The following is an 8594-nucleotide window of genomic DNA, read 5'->3' as shown; positions in this document are numbered from 1 at the left end:
TGGTCTTCCATGAGTTTGGCCTCATTGGCTCAGTGGGCATTATAACCTACAACTCTTGCACCAATTTTGAACATAACAATGAAGCTGAAAAAAATGTAGTTGTTCACCAGCATCGCAATTCCATTACTTTTTATCATGGCTTACCTTGGTGTGGTTTGCAAAGTGCTTCAGAAAGATGAGGAAATCTGTTTCTTGCACCCATCCTGATTTATTTCCACTACCAGTACTTCCTACTGGTCCATCTCTGACACAGTGGTCTGCATAATGTATGTGTGGGAACACAAACAGTGAAGTAATTGTGTTGCCAATGGCATTAACCGCATATACAAAAGCCACCAGTGAACCTTTCTCTGCTGATGTCGTTGTCCCAACTTGTTTAATATAAGTTAAAGTAATAGTGTGGTAAGTTGCAACATCTGCATTATTGTTACAACTAACCCAGACTGTTGCTGTTACAACTGACCCAGACTCCTATAGCCATGAACTAGCTAACATTACAGCCAACGGCTAAAACACTAGCTCTAAAGACCTACACTGAATATATCCCCATAGACATATAAATAACATAATTTAAGTTTGATGAGTTTAACTGCAAAGCAGATAATGCTATTAAACATTGAAATAAAGTAGAAAAACTTACTTTTTGGCATACAAATTACTTTTTTTCATGTTAAATTGTCTGTGTTTGACAAAATGTGCTGATTTTTCACATGTGATAGCAGAACTGAGTTGGGCATGCACAGGATGAGTCACATCATTTGAAACTTAGCCCTGATTGGAGAAATTGGAAGTGTTACAACTGACCCACGTTACAACTATCCCCGGTCTCCCCTACTTACCTCTCAGTAGTGATGTGCGATACCACTGATTTCCTTTCCGATCTGATGCCAAGTAATATTCAGGGTGGTATCGACGATACTGATCCGATACCGATACTTTATACAAAAACATATTTTATTTATTGTATCTCAAATTATAGCGTCATAATGATTATAGGTCTAACAGGGTGCAAATCTGATCGGGTGTGAAGTTGGTCCTGTCCTCCAAGGAGCTGGAGAGTGTGGCTGAGACTGTTAGACCTCTGCCTCACCACTACATATTTCAAATACAATGAAGGCTTTTACAGACCAAAACATGGCTGTGCCATGGGCTCCCCCGTGTCACCTATTGTAGCCAACCTTTACATGGAGGAAGTGGAAAGGAAGGCTCTTGGCTCTTTCAAAGGAAGAGTACCCAGCCACTGGTACAGATATGTGGACGACACCTGGGTCAAAATCAAGACACAAGAAGTGGAATCCTTCACTGCGCACATTAACGCTGTGGATAAAAACATCAAGTTAACCAGGGAAGACACAAAGGACAACTGTTTGCCTTTCCTGGACTGCGCCGTGCACATTGAAGAGAACGGCAACCTCAACATCGAAGTTTACCGGAAGCCCACACACACGGACCAGTACCTCCTCTTTGACTCCCATCACCCTCTGGAACACAAACTTGGAGTAATTAGGACCCTACACCACCGGGCAGAACATGTTCCCTCTAAGCCTGAAGGAAAAAAGAAGGAACACACACGTGTAAAGGAAGCACTCAAAACGTGCGGCTATCCTAAATGGGCGTTCTTAAAGTCAGCAAAGAGGCACAGAAAAGAAGACCAGACACCAGCGAGGGAGGATAAGAAGGACAGACGCAACAACATTGTCATCCCCTATGTAGCCGGTGTATCAGAGAAACTCAGGAGAGTTTTCTCCAAGCATGACATCCCGGTGCATTTCAGACCCAGCAACACGCTCAGACAAAAACTGGTTCACCCGAAAGATAAAACGCCAAAACACAGACTTAACAATGTGGTGTATGCTGTACAGTGCAGCGAGGAATGCCCAGACCTCTACATTGGAGAGACCAAACAGCCACTTCACAAGCGCATGGCACAACACAGAAGAGCCACCTCCACAGGACAAGACTCAGCAGTCCATCTGCATCTTAAGGATAAAGGACACTCTTTCGAGGATGCCAATGTTCACATAGAGGACAGAGAGGACAGATGGTTTGAAAGAGGGGTGAAAGAAGCCATCTATGTCCACTGTGAGCGGCCATCTTTGAACAGAGGCGGGGGTTTACGACACTAACAACTCTCTGCCATCTATAATCCAGTTTTGAGATCCCTTCCCAGACGCCTTAACGCCCACTCACATCCTGGGCCTCAGGAATTTGCATGATAAGGTGGGGCCAGGTTTCACAATGAACCCACCCGAAACTCTGGCTGATTGGAGCCCACACCCAGTTACACACCTTGGCTCAGGCGATTAGAGGATCATCAGGGGGTCCTTTTGTCCCTCTGTGGGGGGTCACTCCCACTAGGTTTATATCTGGGACTCTCCACCATTTGACCTTAGAACTGAAGAAGCTTCTCGGATGAGAGGTGAAACGTCTTCAAGTAACTTAAAGAAGTCCAGACGCTTTTCTTTGAAAGCTCCTTTGACTAACTACTATGTGAATATTTTTTTTTGTTCTTGAATATTGTTCATTAAAAATGTTAATTTTATTAAAAATATTTTGAGATTATAAGATAACATTTTTCAAATGTTAATGTTTTGCAAGAACTGCTTTGTGCTGCAGTGCCTGTACTTCTAAAAAGTGTTGCTGTTTCTTGTAAATGGGGATGGGAGGGGGGGACAGGGTCTGGCTTTGCACATCAGATAAATTTGAGTTTGGTGCACAAATCAAAAAGAAATCTATACTAATCTGTGCAGCAGTACTTGCTATTCAGAAATAATGCTGCCGTTTCTTGTAAATGATTTTGGGAGGAAAAAGCAAGCAAGTAAGCAGAGCACATTACTGTTTTCACACTTATATTTATTTATGAATAGAACCAAAAACATCAAAATAAATAAATATATTGTCATGGTCCTGCGGCCATGACTCAGTGACTTTGTGTTTGTGTTCCTTATTGTTATTATTCTTGGGCTGTTTTGGGATGGTTTGTGTTTTGGGATTTTAGATACTGGGTTTTGGGTTTGTGCTCTCTCTATTGGTCCCTGGTGTTAGTGTTCCCCTGTCTCGTCAGGTTAATCAGGTCCAGCTGTGTCTCCCACCTGTGTGTGATTTCCCAGTGTCTCTCTGTGTACTTATAGTGTGTGTTTGCCTCTGTTCCTCGTCGCGTCGTCTGTGTTCATACCTGGTGTAATCCCCTGCGTGCTCTCCCTGCTGTTCTCTCTTCATGTTCATGTTCAGGTTTGCCATTCCTTTGTGTAGTTTCTTCCAGTTTAGTTCGTCCTTAGTTCAGTTTTGCCATCTCCACTTTATGTTGGTGTTATCAATAAATCACCCTCACATCCGAATAAGTGCTGCGTTTTGAGTCCTCCTTCCACTCTTCACACGGCCGCTGACCCGAGCCGTGACATATATACAATTACTAAAGCTTCTTTACTGCTAAATACACATGCAATGTGTGCTTGTAATGCACAGGACTAATCAGACTGCAGCTGGAAACATCACTCTAGCACATCAGCGCTTTGAATCAAAGTGTGTAGCCTGTTCTAAAGGGAAAGCTACATCTGTCTGATACCAGGCCTTCCTTGGATAAAATCACAAAGGTGCATCCCTGTGTATCTCCTAAGCTTCTCCATGACCCTGTATCTTCTTGTATGCTCTCAGATGATGAGGAAAGGCACATGGTGCAAAGAATTCAAGAAATCAACATGGTTATCCGGCTTTATACAAAAACCCTTATAACCTGTGTTGGTCAAGTTACTTGAAAAAAGTAATCATTAACTGATTACTTCCCCAAAAAAGTAATCCCGTTACTTTACTGATTACTTATTTTCAAAAGTAATTAATTACTTAGTTACTTAGTTACTTTTTAAAAACACGATTTACAACTTGAATAGGTGATAAAGCTGGGGTGGCTGTAGCTCAGGTGGCAGAGCAGGTCAGCCACTAATCAGAAGGTCGGTGGTTCGATCCCAGGCTGCATGCCAAATATCCTTGGGCAAGATACTAACCCCATGTTTGCCTACTGGTGGTCAGAGGGCCCGGTGGCGCCAGTGTCCGGCAGCCTCGCCTCTGTCAGTGCGCCCCAGGGCAGCTGTGGCTACAATGTAGCTTGCTATTGCCAGTGTGTGAATGGGTGAATGACTGAATGTAGTGTAAAGCGCTTTGGGGCCCTATGGACTAGAAAAGCGCTATACAAATGCAGGCCATTTACCATTTAAAGCGATAAATCTTTCAGCCCAATTCTACTTTTTCTGCATAACCCATCATACAAAATGTAATCAAATGGAAAAGTCCCTTTTTAAAACTTGTTTTGTTAGTTTTAATCTTTTAACTTTATGCATCAAGCAAAAATTTAATTATATGCAACATTCTCTGACTTGAATAAATTAGTTTAACATTTAAACCTATTTTCTGCACATTCCAGCACATAAAATAAAATATTTTTTGTGTTTACACTCACTCTTTCAAATAGATGCAAGTAAAACACAGCAGAAAATAAATAAAGTCCTTTGGTCTAGCGGTCATGTTGCTCTATTTTCACCTGTAAAGCAGGAGCAGGGTAGGCGGGGGTTTACCCTGGTGCAGGTGTGGCGCAGTGGTCAGTTGAAGAATCCGCGAGTTTCTCTGTGAATTTCCCATTACGTCGTAGCTACTCGGTGCTTGCTTGGAAGTTTAGGGGGTTTTTTTGCTGTAAAAATAAGTTTTCTTCCCACGCACAACAGAATGTTTTTGTCACTTTTTATGGAATCAAACTCAAAGTAAGGTCAGTACTTCCACGCTTTAAATGCTGCACACTCATACTCTCTCCCACAGTCGATATGTGATCCATTGTTGATCTGCACACAGCTGCTGTCACGAACGTCGCACTTGCTTACATTCCTGTCATGAGACATTCTCGCAAAAAAAATCATGGTTTTAGTAACGCAGTAACGCAGCGTTCCTACGGGAAAGTAATGGTAATCTAATTACCATTTTCTCAATAGTAATCCCTTACTTTACTTGTTACTTGAAAAAAGTAATCGGATTACATCTCTGCCCATCTCTGCTTATAACTGGAAAAATACCACAAAAATTTTACTTTCACTCTGTGTCCAATGCAGTTAATTGTGAGTGTGAATTGGTTGATATGTTCTGTTAAAGAGGGTGTAGAAATGTCTCTGACTTTCACTTCTGACTTGAGACCAGAAGAAGTATCTGCACTGCACTATTTAGGACAGGAACAATTTAGGACAGCAAACTTGGTAAGTCTTCATGTTAGTAGTGCTTTTTTAATGTTACAGCAGTGATCAGGCTTGAATGATTAAATGTTAGACAAGCCCTGTGGAGAAAGTCTTTTGTAGAAAGCAGCTGTAGCTGTAGCTTTGAAAATCACTTTGAAATAACTTTTAACTAGGGCTGGGTATCGTCACTGATTTCTAGAATCGATTCAATTCCGATTCTCAAGGTCCCGAATCGATTCGATCTACGATTCGATTTAATTCGATTCGATTTAAATCTGGGAAATTTTGACAGTCAGAAATATTATAATTCAGATCAGTACATTTACATAATTTTGTATCAATAAAAAGGAAGCTGACACACGCAAGACTTTATCAAAGGTGTGAGCATCACAGCAGATGCCTTTGTGTCAAAGTAGCTGAAGATAAAACACAGAAAAACATGAAGGTGATTTTCCTGTTCTGGGATTTTATAAAAATATTCTGCAGTACATCAAAAACGAAAGAAAACCATTAATCAACATATGAACATTACCTCTGAAGTTACAGCGGTTTTATTAGAGACACGGCTAAGCGTTTTGCATTTTGAATAATTTTAAAAAGTTTAAATTTGTTCAGTATTGAACAGCAGAAATGAGGTTTTCTTTTCGGAAGAATGTAAAAGGGAAAAAAACAGCGGCTGACGGCGCTGTAAGCAACAGTAGACTTGTGTGTAACAAGCAAGCAAATAATGAAGAAAGGGAAACTGTTCGAGAGGGGGAGAGGGAGAGAGAGCTGTGCATCGCGGTGGAAGCAAAACAGTAAAAGAGTGAATTCATGACGATGTTTATGTGAAGCGTTTGGATCTTCTTTTGCTGCTGGTTCGGTCAATATTGTTTGGAGAGACATTAAACTAACAGCTTTAGAATCGGCGCATAAAGGGCGTGAACACAAAGCGCGGACCCGCCAACAGATCAGAATCAGCGAGCTGTCGCCTTTCAGCCCCGACCGTGAGAAAGGCGACATCTAACTGATTCTGATCCGCGGGTCACGCTGTGTGTTTAAGTCTTTGTGCAGAATCCCTGTACCTGCTCTCATTTACTGTCTTAACTGTTTGGTGGTTCTTGAAATTTTGTGAGATGTCACCAGAGATTCTGGCATTTCGGGCAAAATAAATTTATATTAAAAAATAGATTCAGGATGTTAATGAATCGATTTTACATTATCCAAGCCAGAATCGATTTTAATTGATGAATCGATTATAAAAACCCATCCCTACTTTTAACCCTCTAATCCTAAACTCCAATCCCAACCCTATGATTTAGGATTTTATATGTATGTGAGGTAAATTTAAAAAAAAAACCCCAAAACCCCCAACAATCTAAATAATAATTAATAACATACATACACATCACTGATCATGACTATGACCTCACAGAATTAATAGTTGTGACACATCTTCTTGGGTATCTGCAAATTTTTGCAATCTAGAAAAATCTATGCCAAAACTTAGTTGATGTTCAGAATGTATTTACAGCTTGATATAGATCCTAGTTCATTATTTCTCATTTTTCTACACAGATCCTGGCAGGACAAAGGACGTTGAGGTCAGGATTGTAGTAGTGGGAAAGACTGGAACTGGAAAGAGTGCTACTGGAAACACTATTCAGGGTCGTGAGTGCTTTGAATCCAAGTTCAGTGCCAAATCTATGACTGTAGAGTGTTCAAAAGGCAAAGTTAAAGTGGATGGGCAGCAAATTGCTGTCATTGACACCCCGGGGCTGTGTAAAGTAAAGTGTGTGTGTTAGTCCCCATAGGGAAATAGTTCCTCTGCATTTAACCCATTCACCCAGTGAAGCAGTGGGCAGCCACCAATGCAGCGCCCGGGGAGCAGCGTGTAGGGACGGTACCTTGCTCAGGGGTACCTCAGAGTAGCTGTTCAGTGGAGTCGAACCTCCGACCTTCCGATCATGGGGCCACCACTCTACCTACTGAGCTATCCCTGCCCCTTATCAACCCTGGTATCAAACAGGGTTGATAAGGAGAGAACAACTAAAGATGTATGCCAGTGCATCTCCTATGCTTCTCCAGGACCCCATATCTTCTTGGTGGTCGTCAGACTGGGCAGATACACTGAAGAGGAAAAACAGACGGTGCAAAAGATTCGAAAAATCTTTGGCCACGCAGCAGACAAATACAGCATGGTTCTCTTTACCCATGGGGACCAACTTGAAGGCACCACTATGGAAGAGTTCTTAGAAAGAAGCTCAGACCTGCTCTTGGCCAGATGTAACGGTCAGTACCACGTCTTCAACAATAAACTGAAGGAGAGCTCTTAGGTCACTGAGCTGATCCAGAAGATCAGAGAGATAGTCCAGAAGAACGGAGGAAGCCACTACACCAACGAGATGATCCAAGAGGCTGAGAGGGCGATTGAAGAGGAGAAACAACGCATCCTGAGAGAGAAAGAAGAAGTAATGCGAGAAAAAATAGAAAAAACGAAGAGAGAAATACGGGAAAGATATAAGAAAGAGATGCAGAAATACAACGAACAACTCCAGACTGAGAGAGAGAGGGAGAGGAAGATGGAGAGGGAGGAGAATGAATGGGACATGAAGAAGTTAAAAGAGGAGTGTGAGAGAGAAGTGGAGGAAGAAAAACGCAAGATTCAGTCCTGGTGTGAAAATGAGGCCAGAGATGAAGCTGAGAAGTTTAATCCATTATATCATCTGATACGAATCGGTGAAGTAGTCGCTGATGCTGGCAGGAGGATTTTTTAAAAAAATCAAACAACTAGAAAGGGCAATTTTTAGCCTGTTCAAATAAAAACATGAACATCACAGAAGTGTTGGCAGTAGAGTAGTATAGTAGTATAGTATAGTCTCACACTGCCAGCTACTATTCTTTTTTAGATCTTAGTTCAACACTGGTTAAAAATGTGTATTAGTAACATTAAATAAAGAAACACACACTTATGTTTGATTATCAGTGACTTCTGTTTTCCCTATTGAACTAATGCTCTTGTTTATTTGTTTTCTGCATATTAGAATTAATTACAACACACTTAAAAGATTTTATTGTAATCCTTCTATCATTGTTTTAGTTTTCACTTTGTCAACAAGGTATTCCTTTCATGGATTTTGTTGCTGAGTTATGCCCCTGGGAAAAAAACTGTTTAAATGCTGAGCTGAAGTAAAGATATAATGATAAAATTAAACCCCAGAAAGTTGATTCGGTTCATCTGAACGTAATGTTTTCACTGGGAGAAACATTTCTTCACTCATCCAAGTGACTTCTTCATTCTCACATGAATGCAGATTTCCCCAAATGAAACTAGCACCTCTGGGAAATTAAAATAAACCTTTTTGTGAACCAAAACATTTCTGTCCGCTTGACGTCTAACAC

At 41.1% G+C, this 8594-nt stretch overlaps 1 pseudogene; it reads left to right on the top strand.

The window, feature by feature from the left end:
- Positions 1-6898: 6898 nt before the first annotated feature.
- LOC113010832 (GTPase IMAP family member 7-like) lies at positions 6899-8448 on the top strand (annotated as a pseudogene).
- Positions 8449-8594: the final 146 nt, after the last annotated feature.

This window comes from Astatotilapia calliptera, chromosome 18 (assembly GCF_964374335.1).
Source record: "Astatotilapia calliptera chromosome 18, fAstCal68.1, whole genome shotgun sequence".
Taxonomy (NCBI): Eukaryota; Metazoa; Chordata; class Actinopteri; order Cichliformes; family Cichlidae; genus Astatotilapia; species Astatotilapia calliptera.
Note: the sequence above shows the minus strand (reverse complement) of the source record. Positions and strands in the feature narration are given on the sequence as shown.